This window comes from Equus caballus, chromosome 28 (genome assembly GCF_041296265.1).
Source record: "Equus caballus isolate H_3958 breed thoroughbred chromosome 28, TB-T2T, whole genome shotgun sequence".
Taxonomy (NCBI): domain Eukaryota; kingdom Metazoa; phylum Chordata; class Mammalia; order Perissodactyla; family Equidae; genus Equus; species Equus caballus.
In genome coordinates, this window is record NC_091711.1 from 41,656,529 (window position 1) to 41,667,074 (window position 10,546).

Consider the following 10,546-nt stretch of genomic DNA (forward strand, 5'->3'; position numbering starts at 1 on the left):
AAGAAACCCACACATTTGGTGTCAGAAGTGTTGGTGTGAGCAGCAGTAGAGAAGAAAACTGTGTGTTTTTTCTTAGGGCCAGAACTATGCTGAGCACTTTGGTGGCATTATCTATTTCACTTCTCTCGGCGCCCGTGGTGGAGGCACCAAGCCAATCCCATTCTCCAGATGAGGAGCTGGGCCAGAGAGAAGTGGCACAGCCAGGGTCACACTGGGGCAGAGCCTGAAGAACTCTGTGGCTCCACCTTCAAAACCCATGCTCTTGGCCACTTAGCTGCCTTTTGTTAAATTATTTTTATACATTTCCGGTAATTCATATGTCCTGAAAGCCTGCTTGATGTAAAAATTCCCCCGGCTCCGAATGTTCCTGGCTCAGCGAAGGCTTCAGCTTTGGATGTTCCTCCATCCTCCTCCGTGCTTGCCCGTCTCTGCTGTCTGCCCTGCCCGTCCCAATTACGTGTCCTAGAAACGCCGCTTCAAACGTTTGAGAGATCTCCCACAAAACCGAAAGTCCTTTTCCTCACACTTTTTCAAGAATCCGCAGGCTCCACAAAAGTTCCATCAGTTGGGCGGTGGCATGGGTCAAGCCCTGGCTGTCAGCATGGCAGACCCCCAGGCCCGTGCTGGGCCCTCTTCTCCATCCACACTCGCTTCCTTGGTGAGCCCATCTGGTCTGAAGGCGTTAAATATCCACCAGAAACTGACCACTCCCGCGTGTACACCCCAAGCGGAGGCCGCTTTACGTCCAGCCCCGTATCTTCACACTGAGATATCCGGTCGATGGCTCCCGTTTAATTTGCTCAAAGCCAAACTCCTGCTGTTTCTCCCCGAAACTGCTCCCCCCCCAGCCTCCGCATCTCAGTAAAGGCGGCTTCGTCTTCCAAGTGCTCAGGGCCAAATCCTTGGAGCCATCCTTGCTTCCCCTTCCTCTCGTGTTTCACAGCTGATCCACTGGCAAATGCTGTCAGCTTTTCCTCGTTCTGACCACTTCTCTCCAGTTCCACTGTGGCCACTCTAGCCCAAGCTGCTCTCATCATTCTCTTGAAGTACTGCAGCACCCGCCCCAACGGTGTCTCTGCTTCCAGCCCAGCCCCCTCCAGTCTGTGCTCGACACCAGCAGCCGCGACAATGATTATTATCACAATAACTGCTCCCACTCTACAGTGCTTCTTATGTGCCAGATGCTGTTCCAAGTGCTTTCTTTATGTTAACTTTATTTAATCCTCACAATAACCATGCAAAGTGTCTACTATTTTTATCCCCATTTTGCAGATAATGAAACTGACGTATAGAGAAGTAACTTGTCCAAGGTCACCCAGCTAGAAAGTGGTAGAATGAGGATCTAAAGGCCAAGGAATTCTTAATCATTAAGCTTTCAGAATATGTCAGCTCATAGTCCTCTTTTGCTCAAAACTGTCCAGAAACCTTTCCTGTCTTTCTCAGCATGAAAGCCAGAGTCTTTGCCACGGCCTATGTGTTCCCACGGCATCTGCCTCCACTGCTTCTCCCACGCCACCGGCTGCCCCTCTCCCCCTTCTCCAGCCATGCTGGCCTCCTTACTGTTCCTAGAACTCATCTAGCATGTTCCCGCCTCAGGGCCTTTGCACTTCCTTTCTCCTCTTTCTGGAATGCTCTTCCGCCCTCGAAGTCTCTGCCCACATGACACCTTCTCAGTGGGACCATCCCTGGTCATGCCTTTGAAAACATGCAGCCCCCACTCCCACTGTACCTTCCTCCATAGCACTTCATAGCACTTGACATAGGTTTACTTGTTTACTTCTTTATTGTCTGGCTCTCCTCACTGTAAGTGCCATGAGGGCAGGGATCTTGTCATTGCTCTTTCCCAAGTACGAAAGTGCTCGGCATATAGTAGGTGCTTCATTGAGAATTGTTGAATTAATAATGAACTAATTTTCACAGCAAACCTCCTCCCTTCCCCATGTTCACCCTCTCAGAAAAAGGCACCCTTAGCCCCTAACTGCCCTCCTGGAGGTATCATCCGAGATTTGTCCCTCTTCATAAACCCAAGCATCCTCCGGATCTTGTTGACTCAGCTTCCTAAATCTTTTTCAAACCATCCACTTCCCACCATCCCACCTGCAACAGGTGCCTGGAACGCATACAATAATTCGCTGAATTTTGTACATTTTGAATTTTTCAGTGTCCCCTCCCCCCCCCCCAACTCCATCGACCTCCTAGTCTTCCCCAACCCAGGCCCACACCTGCCTCCTCTCGTGCTCGTGTCTCGGGAAATCCTCCACCCCCGACCCCGCTGCCCGAGCCGGGCACCTGGGGTCACCCTCTGCTCCCCTCCCTTCCACTTCCACCCACAGTCAGTCTTTCTGTTTCACCTACTTGGGTAGTTTTGAAAACTGCCCATTTCTTTGCATGGCCGCCATACTCATCCACGCCACAGCCCCCTCTCGTCTGGGTTATGGCTGCAGCCCCCTAGTACTGGTCTCTCTGCCTGCCATCTGGCCCCGGGAGATGTTCCCAAAACACAAGTACGAGCCTGTGACTCCCGCCTAACCGAAGCCCCAGCCTTTCCCTGACTTGTCATCCCCAGCCTCCTGCCACACGGCTCTGGCACTCTCAGCCTCCCGACTCTGATCACGCTGTTCCCTCGCCTGCGGTGCCCTTTCTCCCTTCTCTGCCTGCCCAATTCCCCTCCCCTCCTAGACTCAGCTCCAGGGACATCTTCCCTGTGAAGTCTTCACCCCCACCCACACCCCCACCAAGTCTCCAGCACTGTGTCATTACCATCTTCTCCTCGGGGGTCCCCGTCCAGTCCTCCTGAGCAAGGTCACCTTGGCTGAGGTGATAACAGGTCAAAAAGCAGTTTGGGGGCCAAATGGTGAGGCCTTAGTAAGCACCTTCTGTGTATCTGGAGCTGTTCCCAGAATGCCAAGGCTAAAAGGCAGAAGCATATGGCACGAGGAGGGCGAGACGGGCCTGGAAAAGAGAAGGAGGAGGGAAGAGAACCAGCAGGTCTGGAGCGGATTCCGCGTTCCAGAGCTAAGGGCTCTGAAGATGCTGCTCCATTTCATCAGCCAAACACCCCCGGGCAGTCGGCATTTTGAAAACAAAGGAACTGGCGTCTAAGATTTACAAAACTAGTAAAGGCAGCATTTCAGAGCAGTGGGGGAAAGAAAAGATTATTCAGTGAAAGACTCGAATGCGAAATTGGTGATGTGTATGGAAATCAAGTTAGATCCCGTAACACTGCATTAAACTCTAAATGGAATAAATACGGTCCTTTAAGGGAATATTTATGTGAACTGGGCGTTGAGAAGGTCTTTCTCAGCATGACACAGAAGTCAGAGACCATAACGGAAAATACTCATAGATTTGGCTACATAAAAATGTAAATGTAGGGGCCGGCCCAGTGGCATAGCGGTTAAATTCGCATGCTCTGCTTCTGCGGCCCTGGGTTCTCCGGTTTGGATCCCAGGCATGGACCTATGCACCACTCATCAAGCCATGCTGTGGTGACCTCCCATATAGAAAATGGAGGGAGATGGGCACAGATGTCAGCTCAGGGCCAATCTTCCTCAGCAAAAAAAAAAAAAAGAGTAAATGTTTAGCATGTCAAAAATAAAGTTAAAATGAAAATGGAAAACTTGGAAAAACATCTCCCCTGTTAGCAGACAGAAATATAGTTTCATGATCTAAATAGACAATTCACATAGGAGGAAATATAAGTGGGCCAGAGTTCGATTTTTCTAGTAATTATCAGAATACAAATTAAATCAAATTGAGGTACAATTTTTAATCTGCCAAATTATCAAACATTCATTTTAATAAAATGCTGGTCCCATGCATCTTAAAACTGCTGATGCTAGAAACTGCTGTGTTAAAGGTTAGAAACAGCTTCTACATTCTAGGGCAGGAGAGGGAATCCGTTTGCAGAGAAGACGCTCCCTTTGTTCTAGATTGTTCTGGAAAGATCACCTCCATGGGCCATCTTGGTCAGGCAGCTGCCAAGTAAGAGACCCCTGCTGTTCTCGGGGAAGCCCAAAGCCAGCTGTGTTAGACTAGGATGTTAGGTACTTTATTCATTTATATAAAGTAGGTCTGCTAGTTAAAGAACATTTTTTTTTCTAATCTGGATTTTGAACCACTCCATGCAGAAAAATCAGTGTGTGTATGTGTGTGTGAATGTGTGTGCATGTATGTGTGTATGTGCATGCGTGTGTGCACGTATGTATGTGTGTGCGCATGTGTGGGTGTGTGTATATGGGGGGGGCATTGATCCTGCCATCTGCAAACAGGAGGATAATGGAGGCAGGTCTGACCTCAGTGGAACCGCTGGAAAGAGGCTGTCCAGGCTGAACAAGAGCCACTGGATGGGGCTGTGGGGCTGTGGGTGGTGCCGCCAGCCTGACTTGGGCTAGGCAGCCATCTGCTGTGGTGGTCCAGCCTGACCAGGCCCCATGATGAGGGTGGGGGTTTCCCCCCGAGAGAACGAATATCCCACCGTCAATGTGCAGGACCAGGAGCTGAAGCAGGCTTTGGACGGGGGGCCAGGACTGCTCCTGCCCCTGGGGTGGGGGCTGTGGAAGTCTGCACTCTGGGCAGCAGGGACCCAGTCAAGGGCATTCACACTTGCGGGAGGTCAGCCAGTCCCTGCGCTGAGGCTGCTGGGGCTAAGAAGAAAGCAGCTGGTGCGGCCCCAGTGGAGAGTCCCAGACTTTCACAGCAGCGACCTCCAGTTTAAATCCACCTTCTCTTCTCCCCAAACCTGCAGTCAGCTTTCGTCAGGCTGGTGGTAGCCACGTTTTAGGGGATTCAGGGAGGGCGCCGGGCCCAGAGAAGCCATCCTGGGAGCTGGAGCCTGGAAATGTCACCAGACGGCAGGAGGTGACCCATTTCTCGGGAGTAGGGCAGTGGTCCAGAGGAAGGGAGGTGGCCGAGGTGACACACGGCAGGTCAGAGCGGGGAGCAGGAAGCATTGCTTGGAAGTCGCCTGGCAAAGCGAACCTTCGAAGGCCTGGTGTCACGGGCTGATGCTCAGGCTGTTTTCACTTCAGTATCAAGGAGCAGAGTGGCCCAGGGGATGGAGAGTTCAGACCCGTGGCTGCAGGGAGGAGGCAAGAGAACAGGTCCTTTGATTCAGTGGGTGAGTGGAAATTGCAACTGCAAACTGGAAGAAAACTTTCCAATTGCTAGCAAAAACCTGAAAAATGTGCGTGCTTGGGGCTGGCCTGGTAGCCGAGGGGTTAAGTTCTTGAGCTCCGCTTCGGCGGCCCAGGGTTTCGTTGGTTCGGATCCTCTGCGAGGACATGGCACCACTGGTCAAGCCGTGCTGAGGCGGTGTCCCACACAGCACAACCAGAAGGACCCACAACTAAAATATACAACTATGTACTGGGGCGCTTTGGGGAGAAAAAGTAAAAAATAAATTCTTTTAAAAAAAAAAGCGTGTGTGCTCTTTGACCCGAGAAAACCTAAGTCCTAAAAAGTTTACCCCAAAGTCAAAGAAAGGTTACTGTGCAACAGGGACCTGTGAACCTGGATGGGGAACAAAAACATTACACCTGTATTTGCAGGGACCTCTAGATGAAACTCGGCTCGTCCTTCACCTCTGAACGTAGGCAGAGAACCGCAGTGGAATTTTATTTGCCGCCAGTAGAAATCACAGCTGTCGCAGAGTTCTGGAACCCTCATCATCATTTCCAAGTCCATCATCATTAGCCCCGCTCTGAGATCTTGCTATCAAAGGTGTTCACAAGAAGCACATCTGTAACTGTAGCCCAGCCTTTTTTTGAGTTTCATAATAGACTTTATTTTTCAGAGCTGTTTTAGGGTTATGTAAAACTGAGCAGGAAACGCAGAGTTGCCACACACTTCCCGCCTCCCTGTCCACAAAGGTCCCTCTATTATTACCATCCTGCAGAAGTGTGGGCCATTTGTTAGTGTTGGTGAACCAGCGCTGGGACAGTATTATTCACGGAAGTCCAGAGTTTACACCAGGCTTCCTTCTTTATGTTGTACATTCTGTGGGTTTTGACGAATGCGTGATGTCAGGGGTCCACCATTACAGTATCCTATAGAGTAATTACAGAGCCCTAAAGCCCCTGTGATTCACTCTTCACCCCTCCCTCTCTCCTTTTTTTTGAGGAAGATTAGCCCTGAGCTAACATCTGCTGCCAATCCTCCTCCTTTTGCTAAGGAAGACTGGCCCTGAGCTAACATCCGTGCCCATCTTCCTCTACTTTATATGTGGGATGCCTGCCACGGCATGGCTTGCCAAGCAGCGCCGTGTCTGCACCCAGGATCCGAAACGGCGAACCCCGGGCTGCCGAAGCGGAACGTGCGCACTTAACCACTGCACCACTGGGCCAGCTCCTTCTTTTTTCTTTTGCTGAAGTATTGTAAAGGAAATCACTCCCCTATTTACTTCATCGTGCTTCTCTAAGAAATTCAACACAGTTTTAAACGCATGAGTGACAGTTTGTTGCAGAGCTCCTCTGTACTAGCCCCCAACTAGGGACAAGCCTATTAGCTGACACTTGAAAATGTGGCTGTATCAGGGCAAAGGACTGTGACGCATCCATGAAGACGATCCATACGGAGACCACACAGCCACAGGACGCAGTGCTCGTGACCAAGAAAAGCCCAGAGAGGCAAAGAGCCCTGGCCAAAGCGGTCTCTGCGCTCTCATTTGACGACCAGGCCAAAACACCTGCCTGCGTCTGGGCCAGAACAGAGAGGGCAAAAAGGCAGGGGCCACCGAGGAGGGTGGCGTCACGGGCAGAGGCATTACTCTCCCCTCAAAGTATCCCTCGGCAGCCTTCCGGCGGCTCTCGAAGCTGTCGTCTGCAAGCCATAGTTGCTGCAGCGGCTGTTTGTGGGGCCAGACAAAAGACTGATGGGATCCGGCCGGAGGCTTAGAAAGCCTGGCTGCCGACCTGGTGACAAGAAGCGACTATAAACCCGTGCACAGCCCTTCTCAGCTCCCAGAAGGGGCCGCAGCTGACGCGCAGCATGGCTGTTTATTCTTCTGGCATCTGGGGCTTGGAAAGGTCACGGTGCAGTGGCACACAGTTATCTGATGTTCTGGGACACGTGTGCACGTCCCAGGGCATGGGGACCCTTGTCCCGCCCAGCGGCACGCCCATCTGCACACTGCGATAGCACCCGGAGCTCGCTCTGGCTGTTCCAATGGTTCCTGAGGCCGGTGGTTGTGCTATCTCTGTTCCTCCGGCAGAAGCAGGTCCCGGATTGATTGCAAACCCTGGGGTGACCCACAGGGCTGTCCTGTGAAAAGAGGATCCCCCTCACAACTTGGCTGCCAGGCACACTGTCCCCAGAGAAGGGCACCGGTCCCCATCAGACTCCCTTGTAACCACCCCACCCGCTGGGAGCTCAGTGTCCTGCCAACAGGCGGCGCTGACTTAATGCTGGTTCTCCCAAGCACCGTGCTGAGCAGTGTCTCCTTGCTCCCTGGAAAATCAGACCCGAGGAATTTTGAAAGGAGGACCCACCACAGTGCATTGTTTAGAGTGTCAGGTGCGGACAGAGGGGTGGTGGGTCCGGAAGCCCTAAGTCGTGGTCCCAGCTGCCCTCTAAGTCACTTGGGGCCCTTGACTGCCTGTCCCCCAGGTGCCCATCCACCAATGTGTCCATTCACCTCCGTCTGACTCTTCAACCAATTTGATGCCACACACATTTGCTGGAGACCCAGAGCTGAACTGCCACAGCTCCCACCCTCAGGAAGGTCACTGCAAACAGTAACGATGGCTTTAAGTGACCAAAATGGGCTGAGGGGGTAACTCCTGGGTTGGGAATCAAGGATCACTTCTGAGAAGGGCTTTCATTTGTGAGAGCCTTGGGGACAGAGCAGGAGTTCACCGGGTGGCCCAGTGTGGGGACAACAGGTGCAAAGGCGGAGGCAGGAATCTGTGTTTGGGAAACTTCCGGCAGTTACAGAAGCAGCTGTGAGGGCCTTGGAGGGCCTGCCCACCTCACAGGGTTGCCGGGAAAGGCCTTGGAGTCTTCTGCTAAGGTGCTTACACCTCGGCTGCCGAATGGGCGGGTCTCCCACAGCAGGCAATCCTCCAGTTCTCTGCGCACACCAGCTGGGGGCCTCTAATCTAATTCATTCTGACACTAACTACCTGGAGTTCGTGCAGACCCCACGGGGGAGAGGCTGAGTCCCACAAGATGCCGGTCGCAAGTAGTGGGTCTCCAGGTTGCCCACACTTCTGTCCAATTTGGCTAGAAATGAGGGGTCCCCATGACCCCCTTGTCAGGTTCCATAATTCGCTAGAACGGCTCACAGAACTCAGGGAAGCACTTTACTTACTACTGCTGGTTTATTACAAACGACACAAGCAGCCAGATGAAGAAGTACATAAGATAAGTTCTGGTAGGGTCCACAGAGGGCAGAGCTTCTGTCCCCATGGAGTCTGGGGTGCACCACCCTCCTGGCACGTGGACACGTTCAATGACCCAGAAGCTCCCCAAACCCCTTCGTTCAGGGTTGTTATGGAGGTCCTGTTACATGGCGCTGGTGAATGACCCAATTCCCAGCTGCCCTCCTCCCTAGAGGTGGGGGCGCGGAGGCTAAGTGCCACCCGCTAATCCCACGGTGCGTTCCTCTGGCGATCAGCCCCCCGCCGGAAGTTATCCAGGGGCTTCCAGAGACCAGTCACCTCATTAAGAAACTCCAGGATGACCGAAAGGTGCTTGTCAGGAATAACAGAAGATGCTCCTATCACCTCTGTCACTTAGGAAAGTTCAAAACCCTTTCAGAGGCTCTATGCCAGGAACTGGGACAAAGACCAAATATGTTTCTTATTATTATTCAACGTCACAGAGTCAGAAGACCTGGGTTCCAACCTCGACATTTATTTGTTGAGTGACTGGCTGAACTGGAGTTTCCTGCTTTATAAAATAAGGACGATAGAACACCCATCTCACCAGGTTATACGTGAATGCCGAAAAAGCATCCAGCAAGTGCCTGGCATACAGGAGGTGCTCAATGTGTGTTTATTATCTTTAAAAAATTGAACTGTAGTCTGAATGTAAGAAGCGTCAGCGCCTACCACAGATCAGGTCCCTCCACGGCACCTCCTCTCATCGTCGTGCTCGTTCTGCCAGGTTGATCACACAGAGGATGCGGAGGCTCAGGGAGGGGAGGTGGTTTGTTCAAGGTCACACCGGTGACAGGATACGGGGCAGGGATTGGAGTGGAGTAGGATGGGCTCCAAATCCTAATTCTTTCCAGACTCTTCCTCTATTAATAGACCAACCACCTAGCCCGTCCCACCCCCCTTCACGGCAGAGACTGCTTACAGTCTCCTGGGGCCCAGCTCCCATTCCTTCTTTAGTGACGGAAACTGTTTGTAGCCGGGCATATTGTGGCTCAGTCTGAAGCCCGGGTTTCCTGACCTCCCCTTCAGCTAAATGTGGCCATGGGTTAGGTTACAGCCAATGAGATGTAAGGAGAAATGTCACGAGGAACCTCTGGAGAGCTTCTTAAAAGGGAAGGGAGATTGCTTGCAAGTAAATGTTTGTTAATTAAAAAAAAAAAAAGAGGAAGAGAGGTGCCATCTTCCCACCTTCCTGCTGGCTGAACTCAGACAAAATGGCTGGAGCTCAAGCAGTCATCTTGGGCCATGTGGAGCTGTTGGTAGGACAGCAAGATGGTGAGTCAGCATCCTGGTCCTAGACTGCCTCCCCCTCCTCCTTCTGAATCATCAGCTCTTTTCTATGAAGCCTTTCCTTCAGCATTATACTGGCTCAAGTTTCTCTGAACCTAAAAGAAAAACCCTCCCTCAACCCCATGTTCCCTTCCCTTCCTCTTCCAGTCCACCATGGGGGAAGAACCGCCTGCTCTCAAGGTCTCCATTTCCCAGCCATTCATCAACTCACTTCATCTGGGTTTCTGTCCTACCGTCTGCCTGAACTGCCTGGGCCAACGGCCTCCAGACAGCTAAATCTGATGGACTTTCTTTAGCTGCCATCTAACTAAGTCTCTTAAAAGCATCTCAGTTGTGGGGCTGGCCCCGTGGCCGAGCGGTTGGGTTCGCGCGCTCCGCTGCAGGCGGCCCAGTGTTTCGTTGGTTCGAGTCCTGGGCCCGGACATGACACTGCTCATCGAACCACGCTGAGGCGGCGTCCCACGTGCCACAGCTGGATGGACACACAGCGTAGAATGTACAGCTATGTGCCGGGGGGCTTTGGGGAGAAAAAGGAAAAAATGGAATCTTTAAAAAAAAAAAAAAAAAAAAAGCATCTCAGTTGTTGCCCAGGCCCTCCTCACCTTGGGCTCTGTGTCTCTCCAGCGGCTGCTTCCTCAATGTCTTTGCTGGCTCAGTCTCTGCTCTGAGCTCCAGTCCTCTCCAACTAAGGACTGATCTGACTGCCTTTCTCGCATGTCTCAAAAGCACCTCAAACTTGGGGGCCGGCCCCGTGGCCGGGTGGTTAAGTTTGCGCTCCGCTGCGGCGGCCCAGGGTTTCACTGGTTCGGATCCTGGGCACGGACATGGCACCACTCGTCAGGCCATGTTGAGGTGGCATCCCACATACCACAACTAGA